Below are 22234 nucleotides of genomic sequence, written 5' to 3' on the forward strand. Positions count from 1 at the left end.
GGTATGCCCGTGATACAGAGAAATGCTGATGTCTTTTTTTGATAAAGTTTTCAGGCAAAGAAAGACCTCATGTTTGAATGTTTTATTATTCATGTTAAGCTCTTTAAACTGCCCAGCAGTTCTTGTTTCATTTAAGAAATCTTAAATTTGAGACATAAACTTCCCTGACAGTGTGGGCCCCTTTAAAGGTGATCTACGCCCTGACAGCAGAGAAATAAGGCCAGCCAAGCGCTTTAACCGCAGGATGGTAAAAGTCATGGTCAGGTTAGAGGAATCCATTCGAGTGCGAACAAGGCTGTGTAAATTTCAGGACTCAAATGGCAAAATATGAAGACGGGGCTGAATTTAAAGCCTTGGCTGGTGTGATTGTATTTCACTTCCTGATTGGCAAGACAACCCTAAATGGGGTATTAAATTGGGTTAAAAAAGGCAGTTTTCTCCCTATTTAAAATAATACAAGGGAAGAAAAAAAAATAGATCCAAGGATGGATAGCAACAAATTTGACAATTTATGTGGGCATTTGAGAAAAGATAGAGAGCCTGTAGAGAAAAAAAAAACTCTTATCTGAAGTCAGAATTTGAGAAGGGGAGACTCCGAGGCCGCAGCCACTGAAAGGGCTGTATTCACAGCAGGCGCGTGACTGCCTGGCGGGGTCCCGCCCGGCCTGGGCAGTCAGCTCCATGATGAGCTGTGAGTCTGTGCTGTACGTTACATCGGCAGCAGATCTGATGTTTATAAGCAAACAACAGCTTTGAAATCTTAAAATAGACACCCAAAGGGTGTCTGTGGTTCCCAGCTTGTATGACAGTGGAGCTAACAGAGAAGAGGAGCTGCAGAAGGGCACAGCCTCAGGAAGCCCCTGCCTTCTGATCCCAGCTCGGCAACCTCCCAGCAAACAGTAAACCTCACAGAGACACAGTTCTGTCGGCTGTAAAATGGGGGGAGGGTACAACTTGGGCCTAATCTGAAGAGTTGTTTTTAGGATTAAAGTATATCAGCTAGTGAAGGTATTTAGCACACCGCCCGATTCATGGTAAGCACCCATAACTATTGATTACTATCATATTATAATTCAAAATAGAAAAGAATTGGTGGCTGTGAAGAGAAGGAAAGGTCCTAAAGTGTTTTGGCTCCAAACTGTACTCCTTCCTGACCAAGCCCACCGTTTCTTCCATCCACATGGTATCGCCCAGGGCTAACCACCTCTCTCCTGGTCTTATCCCAACTCTCATCATACCTACAGCAATGGCCAGACAAACCAAGAGAAGGGTTAGTGTAGCAGCAAGGCGGCTGGATTTGAAGGCGGACGGCCTGTGTCCAAACCTGCTACTGCTACTTAGAAACTGTGAGGGCAGCAGGAAGTTACTGTGCCTCCTTGAGCTTCAGTCTCCTCATCTGTAAAGTGGGATGATTGACTCTATCCTGACTACCTTGCCAGCCCACCGTGGGGATCAACTGACTCACATGGAGTGAAAGGGCCCTTAGATGGCAGTATGTCTGGTAACATTACAACTACCACAGAAACCTACCTTGATCCTAGCTCCCACTCAGACACACCGGCAAGTCATTGTGATTCTGACCTAGCCCTCCCTCTGCAGACTGTCCATTCGATATTTTACACTTTAGAGCAGCGGTTCTCAACCTGTGGGCCGTGACCCCTTTGGGGATCGAACGACCCTTTCACAGGGGTCGTCTAAGACCATCGGAAAACACGTATTGTTTTTGTGATTAATCACTATGCTTTAATTATGTTCAATTTGTAACAATGAAAATACATCCTGCATATCAGATATTTACATTACGATTCATAACAGTAGCAAAATTATAGTTATGAAGTAGCAACGAAAACAATTTTATGATGGGGGTCACCACAGCATGAGGAACTGTATTAAAGGATCGCGGCACTAGGAAGGTTGAGAACCACCGCTTTAGAGAAAAGAGAAAAAGGAACAAGAATACAAACTGTTTCTCAGAATAGTGGAGGAGAAGATAAGCCAAAATAGCAATGACAGCATATAAACCATGGTCTCCCTCCCCAGGGCAGACATCACCAAACCTAAACATCATCTCTCCTTCTCACTACACCCAGACAGGCCTTCAGGATCTTTCTTAACACAGTGCTCAAACTAATCGCCTCCCTGTATGCTTCCTACCCACCCACTCCCACAACCATCAGATGACAGAACCCCTTTGAAGATATCAAAAATGAAAATAAAGGGGTTAAATCCTGAACTCTGGAGCAAGGACTTGGATTGTATCTCCAACCGTAGCCCTTACGAGCCAGAGAGTAACTCTCAGCCTCCACCTCGTCTCTCAAATGGTAGGTCCGCTTCCGAGGAGCGCTGTGATGCTTCCCCCCGAAAATCTCTGCCCAACAGTAAAAACACAGTCACTATTAGCTCTTCTCTATAATAATAAAAGCAATTTATGCTAATCAGACCAGACATCCTTCCGGAAGACCTTCTGGACGAAGCCGGGGCTTCGAGGGAAGCTGGGGTCCCGGGTGCCAGAGGGAAGCCAGTGCCAGCACCCAGGGGGAGGAAGGCCTACTCTTGCACGAATTTCATGCATCGGGCCTCTAGTCATTAATAATTTGCTTCCCCTAACTGATGATCTCTATAAATAACTTCTCCCCTCCCTCCTTCCAAAAAAACAAATGAATAAGCAAAAACCACTCAGAATCATGCAGAAAATTATGGATTTTAAAGAAAGACAGCCCTAGGATTGAATACCATTACTGCCATTCCTAACTGTGTGATCCTTGAGCAAATAGTTCCAACCCTCTTCGCCTCAGTTTCCTCATTTATAAAAGGAGGAAAGGCTTTTAGGGCATGAGAAGGGCTAAATGGAAAACTATACTAATGTGCTTGGCCCCCAGTGGGCTCCGATCAACGTCCAAATATTAGTTGGGGGAAAAATGAGCATCAAGCGTAATGAGATCAACTCAAATCCGTTGGAAACATTACCGAGGAGACATTTTTCTGAGAAGGTTAAAATGAAATCAAATGTCTGAGGTAGATTAAACTTTCTCTCCTCGTGTCAGATTTGTTTCCACAGGATTTCATCTGCATAATGGAATTTGGTGATTTTGAATAGATGGTGTAATGTGCACAGGAGTGTTCATGGGGGACAAAGAATGAAGGTTATTTATATGTCATTTGTGACCCCATCCCCCTGATTTCTCCCACAGAACCCCACATGCCAGTCAACAATGGTCTCCCCTCCAGTTGAACATAATATGCTCTGTGACTTGAAGGTTCTGGGAACTAAAGGGAATGCTATATATCCACTCCCATTTTCGGAGATTTCCAAAGCTCATGCACCCAACAAAGGCACGGAAAAGTCCTGCAACTTACAGAATACACATGTTAACAGAGTATTGCTCAAAACTTTTTTCAGGTTAACACCTTTTTAACATTTCACATAATTGCTATTTGAACAATGCTAATGTGTTGAATTCCCCCCAGAATGACCAATAAAGGGAGAATTAAAATCTGAATATTCCCTATGGTTGTAGGCCAGTGATGGCGAACCTTTTGAGCTCAGCGTGTCAGCATTTTGAAAAACCCTAACTTAACTCTGGTGCCGTGTCACATATAGAAATTTTTTGATATTTGCAACCATAGTAAAACAAAGATTTATATTTTTGATATTTTATATAATTAAATGCCATTTAACAAAGAAAAATCAACCAAAAAAATGAGTTCGTGTGTCACCTCTGACACACGTGTCATAGGTTCGCTATCACTCTTGTAGGCAGTGCTGACAGAAGACACAAAATACAGAGCTAAGCAGAGACTGTATTACATGGCTGAATTATGGAAGATGGCTTTAAGTCCTAGCACCTCTTGCTTCTTGTGAATGTGACCTAATTTGGAAATAGGGTCAAGTTCAGATGAGGTCAAACTAGGTTAAAGAGGATCCTAAATCCAATGACTGGTGTCCTTATAAGGAGAGGGAAATGTGAAGACACACAGGGAAGCAAGCTATGGAGAAAATGGAAGCAGAGTGTAGAGTCATGCGGCCACAGCCAAGGACACAAGGATTGCCAGCCACCACCAGACGCCGTAAGAGGCAAGGAAGAATCCTACTTCGGGGGCTTCAGAGGGACCATGGGGCACTGCCAATAACTTGATTCCAGACTTCCGGTCTTCCAAGCTGTGAGAGAATCGATTTCTGCTGTTTTAAGCCACCTAGTCGGTGGAACTCAGTTACAGCGGCCCTAGGAATCTAAGCCACTTACTTGGCTACCAAATTTTTCTCCTGTACTACTGGCTTCTCTTTCTCCATCTCCTTTCCTGACCATTAAATCCTGGAGTGCCCCACGTGGAAGACCTTGAACCCTTTCTTAACTCTATTGTAGCACAGATGCAACAGAACGACCAGATCCAAGACCTTAGCTTGAATATCATCTATGTGGTGATGAACCACATCACTTAATGTGCTTATGAGACCCCAAGTGGAACCCTTGATCCCACCCTAAACCAACACCTAGCTTCCTCTTGCTCAGAAGTGAGCAATCTATTTCCCCAATTCCTCAAGTCATTTCCTCAGCACCCACCACCGAATTCACGGGCAAATGCTGTTGAATCTGCCTTGAAAACACATCCAGCACGTAGCCACATTCACCACCTGCATCGCCCCCACACCGGTGGGTCACCACCATCTTGCTTACATGAATGAACTACAGTAGCCCCCTCCTGGTATCTCTGCTTCTTTTCTCAGCCTTACTGTCCATCCTTAGCACAGGAGCCAGAGTCATCACATTAAATCATACATGCAGCCATGCCTTTCCCATGTCACAGACCCTCCAAAGGCTTCACATCCCTGTAGAACATCCTGAATCCAAGTCCTTGGCTGTCACTCAGACCTCATTTCCTCCCACTATTCCCCTTGCTCAGCTCCAGCTACTGGTCTTGAGGTTCTCTCACGAACAAGCAGGCATGCACTTGGGGACTTCATTTGCTGTGGCCTCAGCCTGGATCGCTGTTCTCCCTGATACCTACATGGATATTCCCTAGATTCAATCAAGTTTCTCAAATAAAGCACCTTTCCACTGAGTCTTCCCTCACTGCCCAGCTGCAAAAGCAGCCCCACCATCATGCTCTACTCCCGTGACCTGGGCATCACATAGAGGGCGGAGGGTGCATGTGCATACATGTGTGTGCATAACCCTCATCAAGATGTGCACAGCAGAAGTAGGGAAGGAGACTTCAGCCGGCTTATCCACTGCTGTGTCCTCAGTGCCTACAAGAACACTTGGTGCGCAGTAGGTGCTCAAAAATGTGCTAATAATTCTGTCCAGGAGAGTGGGGGGAGGTGCATAGGAAAAATAGTATAATTTACTGCTCTCTAAAAACAGCTGAAATTTTTTTAAAGAAAGATCTCTCACTAAAAGCTGAAAATAAGGCAGTTCTGTGACTATAATTTTCTGGAAAAAAGAAATGAAGTCTTCAGAGCTATCTCTCAGTTGTAGGAAAAAACACGGTTTCTAAAACCACGCCCTAGACACATCATCTGAATCTTCTTTGTCTCATTTTTCACCTACAAAATGTGGATAAATTTTTAAAGTACACAAGACAATGTTTCTAAACTGCTGTCGAAGTATCACATACTCTAAGGAACTTTTAAAAATCCTTATTTTTTCATAGTCTGTCAATGTAGACTTTCACATGAACCCCTTACACCACCTTGTAATAATGAAAATCTTAATGGAGAGATTGGTGCAAGCCAGGGACTTGTCATATACTCTTAAGGAAACCTCTGATATTCCTAGGAGGAAGGTACTATATCCTGAACCCCGTTTACCAGATGGGGAAACTGAGGCTGGGAGAGATTAAGTAATTTTCTCAAGAGCTTCTGGCTAATAAGTAGAAAGTGGGAATTCCAATCCAGACATTCTGCTTTCACAGCCTACTCTCTTAACCAAAATGTTCTCTTGCATGACCCCAACCAGCAAGGCAAGGTCACATAATCAATACTGCATACCATTACTTCCATTTTATAGAACAATAAACCTCCGGCTCACAGAAGGGAAAGGGGTCACTAAGGGTCACAGAGCAAAAGTCAGCCCTCATCTAGGTCTCCAGACCCTAGTTCAAGAACTTTTTAGTAATAAGAGTTACCCAACAATGGAATAGCATCCATGATGGGGGCATCATCCAACGAAAAAGACATCTGAGCACCAGACAGAAACAAGGGTTATATGCACATCAGAGTGAAGCACAGAGAATAATAACCTGCCCAAGGCCACACAGAGGGTAAGCTCTTGAACTCACGTTCTGGGGCCAACTTTTTCCTGTACCACCTAGAAGCCTTCAACCTAAGATGGAAGCCATCGGGTAACCTGCATATAATGCCTAAAACTACTACAAATGTTCAGATAAAGTGCATGTGTGTTTATATATATCTATGAATGCAGTGAAGGGGAGTGGAGGGTTTTGTGACGTGTTTTTTTATAATTATTTGGTGGCTATTTTGGTAACATCTTTTGGAGATTAAGTCCAATTAGGAAACAGATGGCACTGAAATATTGTCAGACACATAGGATATGCAGCAAATCACTGATTAATTATGTAAATAATTAAAATGTATATTTACACCTGACCGTCTAGAAGAGGATGCAAAGACTGATTTCAGGGCTGTTCATGAGCGCTGGCAAGGAGTCAAGTCAAAAATATGTCACGTCCAAGTTGCTGCTCTGGTGCCTCCTCCATGTCCTGCCCTAAGTGGGCACTTGGGAGACAGACCCAAGAACAAAATGACAAGGAAAAAAAAGGCCTCTACACATGCCATGGTTGTGAGGCTGGGCTTGGTAAAGGGACCTTCTATGACTCTGGTCCCACTTTACCTCCTTCCAAAGGAGTCTGAAGGCAGCCCCTCATTGTCCCAGACTCAGGCTCCTCATCAAAATACACCACCAGGCTCACCTAGTTTCATAGTCTTACTTTCAGCCACCCCTGCCCTTGACCAAAAGAGCAAATCACTGCATCATCATAGTCAGGAGAACAGGTTGTGGAGAAAGACATGTGTTCAACCATTGGGCTTTGTCACCTGGCTCAGTTTTACCATCTGAAAAATGGGGATAATAACAACTCAATAACGTCTCACGTTCTTCCTAGGAGCACAGTTTTATGCCAGGCACTTTACATGCATGGCATTATTTACTGCTCACAACACCTCTATGTAATTGTCTTTGTTTTATAGGCAGGAAGGTGAAGTTTAGAGAAAGTAAGCAACTTGCCAGTATTTGTTCAGATGAGGTTTTCCTGTGTGTAATATCAAACCTAAGGGACATTTCCCTTTTGTATAACTAGACCATCCAGGGGGTTCTCGATGCTCCAACAGTTCTAGCTGGTGCTCCGACATCTTCAACACACAGTTTCCACTCCACACTCTGAGATGGCTAATGCAGCTCCAGCCGCGAGGCTCACACTCCAAACTCCAGACTGAAGCAGGAGGAGGAACGATGGCATACCCCTCACTTGGAGCACAGGCTTCAGAAGGCTGGCACACTGCCTCAGCTCAGTTCCCATTGGCCCCACAGCTGGGCTCGCCTAACATCAAAGGCTGCTGGGAAATGCGGTCTTCATTCTGGCGAAGCCTGTGTCCAGCTGTGGGGGCCAGCCTCCAAGGTGACCTCCGCTGATCCTTGCCTCCTGGGGATGTATGGCCTGTGCAGTCCTCTCCTACCCTGACAGGGTCGGTCTGTGTGACCAACAGACTACAACAGAAGTAACAGTGTGTGGCTTCCAGCCTAGGGCATAAAGGGCATTGCAGCATCTGCCTTGTTCTCCTAGATTATTTACTTTAAGGAAAGCCCACCGCCATGCCTTGAAGACAATCCAACAGCCCTGTGATGTCCCCATGCAGAGGAACTGAACTTTGACTTGTCAGCCACGTGAGAGAGCCAGCGTGGCAGTGTCAGGCCTGAAGAGAGAGTCAGCCTTCAGATGACTGCAGCGCCAATGGATGTGGCAGGCCCTGAGCTAGAAACACGCAGCCAGGGCTGCTCCCAGATTCCTGGTGCATGGAGACCATGGGAACTAATTAATAACTGTTGATGTTGTAAGCTACTAAGTTTTGGGGTGATTCATGACCCAGTGATAGATAAATGACTACTGGCCAACACTTGGGAGTTCTATGATGGAGGAGGAAGGAAAAAACACAGGGGATAACTAACCATCTCTGCCCCACTGTGCACACACTTTAAATGCAAGCAGGGCAAGATCCAAACCCACGTCACCAGACCTAGGAGCCAACTCTCCTAGGAGCCAACACTCCTAGTCTAATGCAGGTTCATTCCTCCTAACTTCATGGACAGTTGATTAAATAGACTCAACCCCAGACGAGAAACTGAGCATCTTAAATGATAGCCTCATAGCATCTTTGAGTTGAAAGGACTAGATAAGTCTTCCCGCCCAGGGAGAAATTCCTCCAAGCACCTGAGAGCTGTGCGGTGTAGGCTGGATGTGGCTCTGAGGTCAGACCCGAGTTCAAATAATGCCCCACCACTGCAAGCAGCATGACCTTGGACGTCACCTCTCCGAGCCTTACTTTCCTCATCTTTAAAGAGAAGCTTATTAGCGTCCCTGCTTCATGGGGTTTTTGAGATAACGCCCAGAAAGTGCACGAGGCACAGCAACGGGAGATGCCGAGTAGGTGGGGGATGTGATGTCTGAACAGAAGGCCACCCTCCCGGGACTAACAGCAGGTGCAACCCCAGGAGATAACATCTGGGGATACCTTACCCCTCCAGAATCCAACCTTCCCCTCACTACACAGAGTCCATCTGCTAAAGCGGCCTCAGGGAGGAGGGGAAAAGTTCTTTCTGAACTCTGCCTAATGGGCCCACTGCTATCCTGGAAATATGTAACACCTTGGATTCTTAAGGGGAAAGAAGCTCCTGGAATTATTAATGTGAACTAAATTATTAATGTCAACTAAAGAAGCAAGCTCCACTTGAACCTATTACATGTTTATTACACATTATATACCCTGCCGCCGCTCAGACATGGTACTTCTAGGCCAGGGTCCAGTGGCCTGCACAGACTGGGTCACGCCAGACCTCCCCGCTGACTCATCTTCTTCCCCACAAATGAATACCAGGAAGCTGGGCTGCTGTATTCCATATCAGCCTTCTTGGGTTCTCCCAGGAATAATGTGCAAAACTATTTACCCCCTGGATGGCCATCAGCTTTATAGCCCTTCTCTCCTCCTCATCCTCAGTTTACCCCTTCTATCCATCACCCACAGTCAGACAAATCAATAGCACTCATATTTAACACGCTTTCATCTGGCCACCGAAGGAACATTACAAAGAAAAAACCTTTCAGCCTATTCTTCCCAAAGTCCAAATTTTCTCCCTTAGAAAATCAATTTATTAAGCATTAGCCACAAATGTACCATGTTCCTTGCCAGACCTTAGGATATAGGAGTGAGCACGTAGACAACCAGAAGGGAAGTGCAGAAAAAGACACCTACAAGAGACTCGGAGAGAGCCCAAGACTTGTGATGAGGGTGAAATTTCTCACAGACTCTTAAGTTGGCATCGTAAGCACGGGCAGGGATTAGGCAGATGATTCAGAGCAAGAGGGCAAGGCAGAGGCAATAGGACCAGCGAAGTCATGGAGTAGAGTGACTGCGGCAAGTGGAAGGAATTAGAGGAATTCTATCTAATATATAAATAAATAAGTAAATAAATAAAGTCTTATGGGATCACAGCCATGCCCCTTAGATTAGCTGTGGTTTGGCAGCTCTCCAGCTATGTGGCCCACCCAGACTGAAATGTGTGTCCTTCAGAGAAAATTTTGCTCACTCTCCTCTAGACCTTTCTCTCGGGAGCTCAGGGCTCACCTCTTCATTCATTTCCCCCTCCCCCATCTGGCCAGGCCCAGGCAGGCAAACATCCTCGGGCTAAGAGGGAGTTCAATATACCAGGATTTAAACGATTCTATTTTCTCACTCACCATTATTGACTGAACTATGGCTCACCCGGACACCTTGCAGGGGGAGTGGGCCTGGTTTGGGACGGAGATTCGTAGTGTCTAGGTTTGCCATGCTCTCAGACCTAGCCTTACCACAAACCAGAAGAAAGGGCTTTCAGCGAGGGAGTGGTCAGATGAGCTTTGTGCCTCAGGACTGAGGACAAGCTCCTTGTTGCCCCTCAAGAGGGACTCAGGAGGGATGAGAGAGTGGCCTGGGGCCAACTCTGGGGTCAAGGGGTCTTCTCTACGATGCAAATCAGCCCTGGCATGAATGGGTACGATTTGTCCTAGGATTCTGGTCCGAGAGAGAGAACACACTGCGAGAGGTGAGGGGCCATCCTGGTCAGCCTGGCCTGGGAGGCCTGATGCCAATTCAATTTTCACAGCAGCCCACCTCCATCAGAATGAAAAATCTTTTCTTAACACTCTTATTAAACCCTAATCTTAATCATATTCATCATTATTAAGTCTTGAAATTGTCTGGAATATTTAAATAGGGCCAAACTGAAAGTCAGAGGGAGGGATTTAAAGGGACAGCTCGAATTCTCTTCAAGAATCACTGGAGATTCAGCCCCAATAGAGAGCAAGGCTTCTGAGGGAGAGATTTCCAACAATGGCACAGGGAGGGGCTGCCAATTACATTCGGCCTTGGTAATATCAGCCTTTCTTTCAAAGACTCCTCAAAAACGTATCGAGGAAGGGAAGAGGCATAAAGAAGATGAATTAAGGGCTTAAATGTCCCCGGCACCTGGAGGGGCATTAAAAGAGAATCGTTCGGTGGGCCTCCTCCCTGGCCTCCCTCCCTGTGGGCCCCAAAACAATGCCCGTGAAATAACTCCACGCCTGGGTCTCTGCTGCTGAAGAACAAATTTCTACCGGTCCCCAGAGGTCAGATGACCTGGCCCAGCTGTTATCTCCTGATACGCGGCAGGAAGCCAACGGGGCCTTTAGAACCATGTTCCAAGGAAGAGATAATGGCCCTTTCATACTTCTTCCTACATAAGACATTTAATTAGAGCAGCAGGTCTCTCTGTTCCGCGGCCCTCCCCGTCTTACAGAGCAGGAGTGAGGGTGAACTCATCAGGATTTATTCTGTACCCGGCATGATCCGGTGCTCTGTCTATACATCGGCCCACCTACTCTTCACAGGAGCCTGAAGACGTAGGTCTACCGTCTCCCTGTTACAGATGGGACATTTCACAGAGAGGAAAACACTGTAACCACAGTCACCCCGCCTTGAACTCAGCCCTCTGACTGTACAGCCCATGTCCTTCCCTTCTCCGCCCCACTGACCAGCCTGTCCCTACCCCTGCGGCCCCTCAGCTTGAGGATGAATTAGGCAGGGTGATGGATTCGGTGAAGGGAAAGGATTCTATAACAAGGGGCATTATTATTTTATCATTATTATTAGGTCTGAATCCTGTGTGTTAAAACAATCTATTTGACCTTTCCTCTGGCTAATGCATACAGGAGGTGGGGGAACCTATATGCCATCATAAAAACGTGGGAAATTAAAACCTGCTGACATAAAATCAAATCGCCCAGCCATAAAAGGTGTCGCTTTTATGTGATTATCTTGCCAATATCTTCATGTTGCTAAACTAAATCAAACTACAATTTTCCCCACATGCCCTGAATTTAATGGGAGCCATTAATGGGTGTGATTCCTTATAGATCTCCTTGTAATAGGTACATGGCCTCTTAGGCCCTGGCTGATTAAAATGAAGCCACTGGGCTGTCATTTGTTGGGTTGCTTCAAGAATACTGAATAGTGGCTCTGCTCAAAATTATAAAAATGTTGACTGGCATTCAAGGCCTTTCTAAATTATCTGGCACCAACATATCTTTCCAGTATGTTCTTCCTCTGCTCCCGTGAATTATCTTTCCGAGAATCCAGGAACATCAGAAATGAAAGAGATTTTTGAGACCATCTACTCCACCCTGGTGAGTGGAACTGGAATCACATGCGAACTCTGGCACCTTGGAGTATGGGTTGAGAAGGATTCTGAGGCCAGTTCCATGAGTAAAGAATCCATGACTGTTTGACAATATCTGCCATGCTGCTGGTTGGTGGAGTGGGAGCATACATGCCAAAATGATGCCTCCGTGTTTTAATCCAACCCCTTCACTTTACAGATGTAGAAACGGAGGCTCACAGAGGGCGAGAGACTTTTGCAAGGTCACACAATGCATAAGCAACAGAGTCAGGACCAGAGTGTATTTCCCTGACTCCTCACCCTGTGTTCCCTCCCTACTAGAGGAATTCTGATGAAAGAAGGCCGGACACATTGGTGGGATCAAGGAGCCAAAGGTTTGAAGAAGGCAGAAGGCAATTCCCACCCCAATGATAAAGACGCACAGTCCCCTAAACTCCCAAAGACCCTTAATCAAATATCCCTAGTCAATTTCAGGACGATAGTATACCTTCACTCTTCTTTCCCACTTTTTGTCTCCTTCCCTACACCAGGCTGGAATATTGTTCTACTGATCTCAAATCTCCCCTAAACAAGTTTACCTACAGTTACTGATCTCGGGGGTCTTTGCAAGACTTTTGAGTCTTTATCAGTGAAGAGTCTGACACCCTTTCTCTGCCTCTTGTCCATTAGGAATTGCTGACCACTGACATTGCCCCCTGCCAGAGTTCAAGGTGGAGTGAGACAGAACAGAGAGGCAACGGCTGAAATCATTAGTCCCTCCATGTATACACCCATCCTCCTCTCAACCTCTGAAACCTTCCCTGAATCCCATCACCTCCATGACAAAGCCCCCAGGTCTTCACGTGGCCCATGGCACCTGTTATAGTCTGCCCAGCCAGCCTGTCCAGCCTCATCCTTTCCCAAACCCTCTCAAGTGGGAAGGGCAAAGGGCACAGCGGCACTGAATCCCAGCCCATCCCCACAATACTGGTGGATCTTTATTAACAGGCATCTCTCCTTCTTTGCCCACATGTTACTTAAGAAAGGGTATTGAGTATGACTGCAGTGGCTGCCCTAGATGTGTTGGTATGTGGCATGGGGACAAGGAGACTGCTCTGGTTATAATTCCTGCTTTAGTCATGGTATTATCAGCTACTTGGCAAACACATCCTGAATACACCCACTTTGGCCACCTTTGTTTATACTCAGAGCTAGCCCTATGCACCATGTCCACCTGATGACCCCAATTTAATCTTCACACCCTGGCTCCAGAGACACCGTCTTTGAGAAGCTGTCCCAACTCTCTAAGCTGAATGGATCAATAAGAAAATGCATTGACCATTAATCCAAGAGTACAGTAGGAAGGTTAAGGCACAGATACTGGAGAAAGATGACCTGAGTGCTAATCCCATCTCTGCTACTCAGCAGCTGTATAATCTTAGGCAAGCAACTCAGCCTGTCTCCAGTTCCTCACCCGATACATTGAAATACCATCCATCTCACAGGATTGTTGTACAGACAAAAAGAGTTCATGTGCTCCAAGTGTAGTCTGTAATGCAGGGCTCAGCAAGTGTTACCTTCCAGCACTTGAAATTCTGTAGTTTAATAACAGAGTATCTACCTGTCGTCTACGCTGAATTGCAAGGTTCTTGAGCTCTGGGACTTGACTTTTAGTCATCTTTGAACTCCCTGCCCACCTAATGCAGTGTTAGTTCCATACGTGCTCATGAATATTTAGTGGATGACTAAATGAATGAATAAGTTTGTCTGAAGCCTTCTAAGTCAGAAGGGAGAGTCCGTTTGCAGCACCCTCTGCTGGTGGTGGCTTATCCCAGTTCAGGAGGACTGGTGTGAAGTGTTCCATGGATGTCACTCTGCGTCGGAAGAAACACTGTATCACAGTGACACCCAGACACATATTTACCTTGCACTACTCTAATAACCTCTCACTAATGCAAAAAATTAAAACTCCTTCCTCTCTTGATGCAATCTCTGAGTGGCAAACCCTGATGGGCTTCTTCCCCTTCTCCTTGAGTTTCTAATGAAGCAGGAGCCAGCATGACTGTTTTATGGGCCTATCTGTCTGCACTAATGGTGTCGGCAGAGACAGGCACGCCTTTCCGAAGAGTGATGCTTGGGAGCTGGTGCAGAAGAGCACAGGCAAGGCACACCCACAAGGAATTGACTTTTTATTATGAGGACTGGACGTAAGAGTATATGTCACTATCATCTTCGAACACACAGGTTCATTTTGGATTGCATGTGAGGCTTATTAGCAATGCTCCTAGTGATTCATTTGTTCATTCATTCATTCATTCATTCAACAAATACGTACTGAAAATCTACTACGTGGCCAGAACAACCACGCTGCACCATTTCAGAGCCATTATTAACATCATAGTCTAGCAGTGGTTCTCAACCTTCCTAATGCCGCGACCCTTTAATACAGTTCCTCATGGTGTGGTGACCCCCAACCATAAAATTATTTTCGTTGCTACTTCATAACTGTAATTTTGCTACTGTTATGAATCGTCATGTTGAAATACCATCCATCTGATATGCAGGATGTATTTTCATTGTTCGCGACCCACAGGTTGAGAACCGCTGGCTCTCTGGGATGGTTGAGCACCACCTGGAGACTGAACCTCCAGACACGGTAGCCCTATAAGGGACCGTGCTGCGCATGCAGAAATGATTAAGATGCAAGCCCCTTCTCTCGGGAAGCTCATGGTCAAGTAGGAGAGTACTACTTGAAAGCACACAAGTGAGCAGGCCTGCAGCAGGCTCGTGCAGGGCAGACGGGCACGCCAAAGGCACGCACAGCTGTCTCTGGGAGGGCCAGGGAAGACTCCTTGACGGTAGTGAGGTCTGACTGGAGTTCTGAAATATGCATAGGAGTCCACGAGGCAGATGTGAACAGGAGAGCTGGGGGGCGGGGGCTGCGCTGTCCCAAGAAGAGAAAGGAGCACGGACGACGCTGTCCGGACGTGAAAGCGCGTGGGCTTCGATGGCGCGGTAAGCCACTGAAGCATTATCAGCGCTTCCGTGTTGAAGGTGCGTGGGGTGGGCAATGAGGCTGGAGAGGGAGGCGGGTGTCAGGTTGTGAAGGACCTTGGATGCCGTGGGAAGAAACTAAGACTTTACCGTGGCTGATATGGAGCCACGATGATGTGGGAAGTGGACAGGAGACTTATCCCACTTAGATGGATGGCAAGGATATCTTGTAAGTCTGTCTATTTTCAAACGATTCTGCACTGGTGATCTCACTTTAGCTCTGCTGTGGCTTAGGAGCAGGCTGGGTATGACCCAAATTTCCTGGAGTGGAAAGAGGGCAGACCCTGAAATGAACCAGGATTCAACTCCTGGTAGCATGTAGGTACAGGGGACCCAATATTGCCTATCCAGTCTGGCAGGTGGACATGATGTCCCACTGGCAGACTGGCAAATAGATGGCAACCCAAATCAGCCTGCAGTTTTTCATATGTGATCATGGATAGCTCTCCATACACGCAGAGCACAGGCCTGGGACATGCAGCCTGGCACAACTCAGTCCCAGCAAGTGGCCAGCATCAAGGGGCCCTTTTACTATAATTAGGTTCCACAATTGCTCTCTTTATCCTCCCTTTAAAAGCCTTCTTTGTTGCCCTAACCGGTTTGGCTCAGTGGATAGAGCGTCAGCCTGCAGACTCAAGGATCACAGGTTTGATTCTGGTCAAGGGCATGTGCCTTGGTTGCGGGCACATCCCCAGTAGGAGGTGTGCAAGAGGCGGCTGATCGATGTTTCTCTCTCATCGATGTTTCTAACTCTCTATCCCTCTCCCTTCCTCTCTGTAAAAAATCAATAAAATATATTTTTTAAAAAACCTTCTTTGCCATTTATGTTCATTTCCTTTGTTCTTCTATCTGCCCAGCTAGGTAATAAGTCTCTTCAAGGCGAGGGCCATGGGTATGGTATTGGCCATCATTTCCCAGTTGCCTGACATACGGTGATTGCTCATGAGGCATTTGATTGATGTGGAAGACTGATGTTGGCTTCCCCAAAGGTAGCCACATCCAAATCCCAGAGGCTGTGCATGTTACCCAACATAAAAAGGGGAAGTCCGCAGATGTGATTAAGTTAAGGGTCTTGAGATGGTGAGATTATCCAGAATTATCCACATAAACCCAACTGATCAGCTTGGTCCTTATAAGAGGGTGGCAGGAGAATGAGAATTAGAGAAGGGAGTGGGCAACGGAAAAGAAGCTAGTTTGTTGCCCTTGGGAGACAGAGGAGAGGCCCCTAGAAACTAGAGAGACTGGGGAGCAGAGTCTCCCTCAGAGACTCTGGAAGGAACACAGCTCTGCCAACATCTTCATCTCAGCCCCAGAGACCCATTTCAGACTCCTGGCCCCCAGAGCTGCCAACTAATAAACTTCTGCTGTGTTTAGCATACAGTTGTGATGACTGGCTACAACAGCGTAGGAACCCCATGCAGTGAATGGCTCAGGAACACTCTGAGTCTGGTGATAGGGCAAATCGCAGAACAGCGAGCAGGGTTTAGAACCAGATTCCAGACCTAGAGGAACATGAACAGTGATACAAACTGAATCTTCACTTGTCCTTTTCCATGCATCACTCTGGGAATGGCAAGCTTCCACACATAGGAGGAGGTGCAGTCACGCAGCACACATCCCAGACCAGCTCAAACAATGCTGGAGGGGGGGGGGGGAGAGTGTCACGGGGTCAGGAGCAGCAGCAAATGGACAGCCTCCCCCTTGAAACTGCACTGTAGGAACCTCACACAGCTGCCTGGCAGGGCCAGATGTCACACTCAGGGGAGGGATCTCAAACTGCTTTGTTTTGCACTTTAAGAACGCTCAAAATAGGATCTACCCTCTGACCAGTTTTCTTAAGTGCACAACAGTCTTGTCATCAACAGGCTCAATGTTGTATGAGGGGGGGGGTTTCCTAGAACGTATTCATGTGGCATAACTGAAATCGTCCCCATGGATGTGTAGCTCCACTCACCCTGTCCTCCTCACCCCAGCCCCAGGACACCCCCATGCTACCCTCTGCTTCTGTGAGTCTGACGAGCTGAGACACCTCATGCAAGTGGAGTTCTGCAGTATTGCTCCTTCTATGACTGGTTTATTTTGCTTAGCATAATGTATGCAAGATTCATTCATGGGGCGGCATATTGCAAAAGCTCCTTCTTAGGGCTGAATGATACTCGGTTGCATGGACAAGCCGTGTTTCTTTATCTGCTCATCCATCGGTGGACATTTATATTGTTTCCACATCTTGGCTGTTGTGATTAGTGCCACCATGAACATCAGAATGCTGAGACTCTCTGACTTCCATTCTTTTGGATAAATAGCCAGATGTGGGACTGCAGGATTATAAGGTAGTTGTGCTTTTTATTTTTTGAGGAAGCTCTGCACTCTTTTCCACAGTGGCTGCGCCATTTTGCATTCCCGCCAACAGTCTACAAAGGTTCCAATGTCTCCACATCCTCCTCGATGCTTGTCTTCTGCTTCTGTTTCTGTGCTTGCTCTGTTTTGATAGTAGCCATCCTATCAGGTGGGAGGTGACCTCTCACTGTGGTTTTGACTGGCATTTCCCTACGGGTCCTGAATTCTATGGTTGAGGAAGCACTATCCAGGCTGCTGGTATAAAGGGGCTGGGACACATTAGCCAGTTCTGCATTTGTGGCTGGAGGGAGCACCAGTCCCTCCTGGGTTGTGACTGGGAGTCCCCTGAGGTTGACCTGGACTGATTGATAGGCACTGGGCTATAACTGCTTTCCAAGAAACTGAGCCAACTCCTCTTCTGAGAGGCCAGCGTGTCAGGGGTCCGTCTTGGACAAGTTCACGTTTACCTCTCAAATAAGAAGGCTAGTGCTAGTGGGTCATCCACCACAATGTTACTCAAGGTGCGTCTGAAGACAAGCTATGTCATCATCGCCCACGGTGCTTGCCAAAGAATCCATATTCCAGGGCTGCACTTATTCAGTCTCCTAAATAAGAGTTGCTGGGGATGGTGCCTAGGGATATGCATTTTATTTATTTATTTATTTATTTATTTATATTTTATTGATTTTTTACAGAGAGGAAGGGAGAGAGATAGAGTTAGAAACATTGATGAGAGAGAAACATCGATCAGCTGCCTCCTGCACATCTCCCACCGGGGATGTGCCCGCAACCCAGGTACATGCCCTTGACCGGAATCGAACCTGGGACCTTTCAGTCCGCAGGCCGACGCTCTATCCACTGAGCCAAACCGGTTTCGGCGGGATATGCATTTTAAACACACACACACACACACACACACAACTGTACTCTCATGTGCACTAAAATTTTGAAAACTGCCTATCATTCAAAATTAGAATTGTACAATGGGGAAACTGAGGGTCGTGGAAAGGAAGAACGTTTCACAACATCACAGATCAAGTCAGTGACAGAATATTTAATCCCTGACCTCATGCATCCAACAGTGTAGGAAGGCCAGCCATATTCACATGAAAATTAAATACTGGCAAAGGCATGGAGTGCTCAACAGTTCCCTGAGAATATCAACATTCACTATGACTTGCAATCAGCACAACGTCATTTTTTTCTGGTGAAAAAATGAGATGAAGTAAGGACAGGCAGCCTGACTCCAAACCCCGGGTACTTTGCTTTATGGAGGAGACCTAAGAGGAAACAGTCAGTGGAATGCAAATTATCATGGTATGAGCTACTGGTGCAGTCGGAGGCTCTGGTGGCAGGAAGGTGCCAGGACCTTCCCATGGAGAGAGGGGTTAGTTAGAGAAGGCATCTGAGCCAAGAAGAATTTTTGAAAGAAGTTTTAAGTTGGCTTTCAGGGTCTCTGCCATAAAGAACCCTAAAAAGAGCTGCATTATGGTATTGAACACATGATTGTAATGTTTTCAGTGGGGGGCGGGGGGAATTAACCGTCTAATCCTGCAGAGGATGGGTATTGGTGATTCTGACTTACGCGCACACCGCAGAGCTTCCCTAATCAGCTTCTCCTCTTAGTGCAGCTCGGGGTGAAGACTCGGGGCTGAAAATAGTCCACTCCAAGCTCTTTTGATTGCAAAGTGTTTCGAGAGGGAAGACGTGGGTGACAGACTAATAGAACCCAGGAACTGCTTGCATTTGTGTTTTCCCACAAAGTCTCTTCCACCCCAAATTTCCCAACAACCACTGCAACGCCTCCTGGGGCTCCAGCTCCACCCCCTCTCCAATCAGATCATTCCTTGGCGTTTGCTGAGCACCTACTAGCCGGTGGTTGCTACAAACATCATCTTGCTTAATTCTTACCTAAACCTGTGAGGTAGGTTTAGACTACGAAAACCTGGGATACAAGCTACGAATTAAAAGTAACAGATCTAGCCAGGCCTGTGTGGCTCAGTGGTTGAGCGTCAACCTATGAACCAGGTCACGGTTCCATGCCCGGGTTGCAGGCTCATTCCCCAGTGGGGGGAATGCAGGAGGCAGCCAATCAATGATTCTCTCTCATCACTGATGTTTATATCTCTCTGTCTCCCTTCCTCTCTGAAATCAATTTTAAAAATATTTTTTTAAAAAAGAAAAAACTAACAGATTCAGTCTACATATCTTGGTGCCTACCATGTGCTTTTTCATAGACTCAAGTGATTTCTGCCTCATAAAAATCCCATTCATTAAGTAGATGTCCTTAATCTCCAGTTTATACGACATGGGTTAGACGTGATCTGTATTTGAACCAGATCTATTTGATTTTAAAAGTTATTTTTTTTTTCCCATCATCACATGCTGCCTTTAATGGATTTCCTAATCTTGGAGGAGGAGAAAAGTTCATGGTCAATAATTAAATTTGCCATGTGATGATTACAATGGAAGGTGACAAGCTGTAAAGAGGTACCTACAAGGTGGGGTAGCTGCAGGAGGAGGAGAAACGCTAGGCTGCAATTTTTGCCAAAGGGCCTTTGCATGTGCTGTTCCCTAGGAGCACAAATATCGCCCCCAACAGCCCTGTCCTGACCCCGCCATCCATCCTGAGTGTGTGTTTTTCTCTATTATCGCTGTGCCCCGTTTCGTTTTTTTGTGGTCTTTTTAAGAGCACTGTTTGCAACTTGTAATTAATTCCTTGCTACTGTCTTTCTGCTGCAATTGCATGAACACTCCACAGGGATGAGAATGTATCTGTCCTAGTCACTGCCGTTTCCTCGGTGCTGGCACCAGAAGATGTCAGATAGCTGTTGAATGAAGGAAGGGATAAATGAGTGCATCAATGGATGGATGAATAACTTTGATGACTTAGTCTTCAGAACAACACTGCATATTATCATCCCCCTTTCAAAGTGAATAAACAGAAGTTGCCAAGATCCTAATAGCATAATAGAGGCAGGGGGAGAGGCAACCCAGTGGTTGTGGATCTAACGCCAGTGGCACATCTCACTAAATCAGACCACACCAACTTGAATTTACTCCTTCCGAAGACTGTGGGCCCACAGATGACTGAGAGGGAGTCTGGAGAAGGGAAAAGGCAAGAGGACCCACAGGTACAGAATGAGGGGCTGAGACTTCCCCCTGAGGGGTGAGTCTGACCCCATAAACAGAGATGGATTATAATAAACCATACTATCAACTAGTATGTATTGTCTGCTTTCAGCTTCGCTTGTGTAACAGGGAGAAAATTGTACTCTCCAAGATTCTGGAGAGTAAGAACAATGCATTTGGGATAACCCTTGAGACGCACCAGAAATCAATGCTGCCTGCTGCACTGGTGGGCATCAGAGAGAAGAAGGGAAGGGAAGGACAGGCAAAGAGAAGGCACCAGCAGGTGGCGGAAGCCCAAACTCTGGGCTGTGATCCTTGCCCTGGACTTCCAAGCCATCGGTGACACACAGCGACCTCACAGCATGCTTACTGCACGTGTGTATCTCATGGTATCCTGTGAAAAAGCCAACTTGACCGGGCACACGGAGCCCATGAATCAGAGAGGCCAGAGGGAAGTAAGTCTGCTTGTGGAGTATGTCCAGCAGTGTGATGGGCCTGCCGATGCCCTGCCCGGCTGAGTGTGCTGGGAAGGGTGTGTTGTCCCAGTTGCCGGGACAGCCTGCAGCCGTCAGCCCCTTCAGGGACGGCCCCTCTACAGAGCCTCCTTGTCCAAGGCCATGCCCTGCTTGGGCCATGCCCATCCAGCGACTGACTGGTAGGGTCTGGAGTGTAAAGGCCAAGCATCTCTGGGAGCTCTTTTAGTTGAGGTGGTCACGGTGGCTGCTTCACGGATCAGTTCTCCTCTCCGGCTTCCCTCCTGGCCTTGTGAAGTGTTGTTGATGCCAAGGGCACTTCCTAATAGGCATCCTGCATGCTAAACTCTGTCTCAGAATCCGCTGCCTGCAGAGCCTGACCTATGGCACCCAAAACACCTCTGCACTTCCACTGGCTGTGAGGCCGGTGGTGAGGTTTTAGGCAAATTATAACCATCTCTCTCAATGTTGAGAGCCACGGAGTTGACATTATGTCCCCATTTTGCAGGTGGGGAGACTGAGACTGACTGGTTATCTAGTTCAGCCGCAGTGACCAGGTAGGTGATAAACACGAGGCTGTGATCCTATGATAGACCTGACCACGTATGAACCACCCCATCAACAATAATAAAAGAGCTCACTTCTCTGTTCTTTTCCACCAAAACCAGCCTTATAATGCTTCCCCTCCTCTCCTGCCCACAGCACATGATTTTTTTTGTTTTGCTTTGTTTTCCCCCCATTTTCTATGGCTCTCATTACATCCTGCCTCCCATCACGAATATTTATTCACAGCCTGTGTCCTGTAATGAACCGTGTTCTTTCTGAGGATAAGAGCTATGTTTGATTCATCTCTATGTGCCTACAGATAAAAAAACCAACAAAACAAAACCCTAAACAAATGTGAACTGAATTAAAGTTATTCTACATTGATTTATCTATAATTATGGAATGAAAGCCTTTGTTCTAGTATAAAAGCGTCAAGGGCGTAGGCAGTTATTTTTGGGGGGGGGGTACGGGCTCCCCCGCTGATACTTTTGAAATCAGCCCCATTCCATCCTTGCCCATGGTTGTCCCTGATGGAAAAGCCAGGAGGGTAAAGATAACAAGTGCAATTTTTAGGCCTCTGAAAATTAAGACCCAAAGGGGTAAAAAAAAAAAACAACAAAAAAAAAACAACAACAAAGAGACAAAAGCAAATATTAGTTAGGAATTTGACAACAAAAATTTGAATTAAGAAATTAAATGGAGGAGAAGAAATTAAATGGTGTGGGAGGTCCTACCAATAGATTCCAGAGCTGTGAAGCGACATCTCTCGCTCTTGTTCCTCTGCAAACA

This window comes from Myotis myotis, unplaced genomic scaffold (genome assembly GCF_014108235.1).
Source record: "Myotis myotis isolate mMyoMyo1 unplaced genomic scaffold, mMyoMyo1.p scaffold_m19_p_12, whole genome shotgun sequence".
Classification (NCBI taxonomy): domain Eukaryota; kingdom Metazoa; phylum Chordata; class Mammalia; order Chiroptera; family Vespertilionidae; genus Myotis; species Myotis myotis.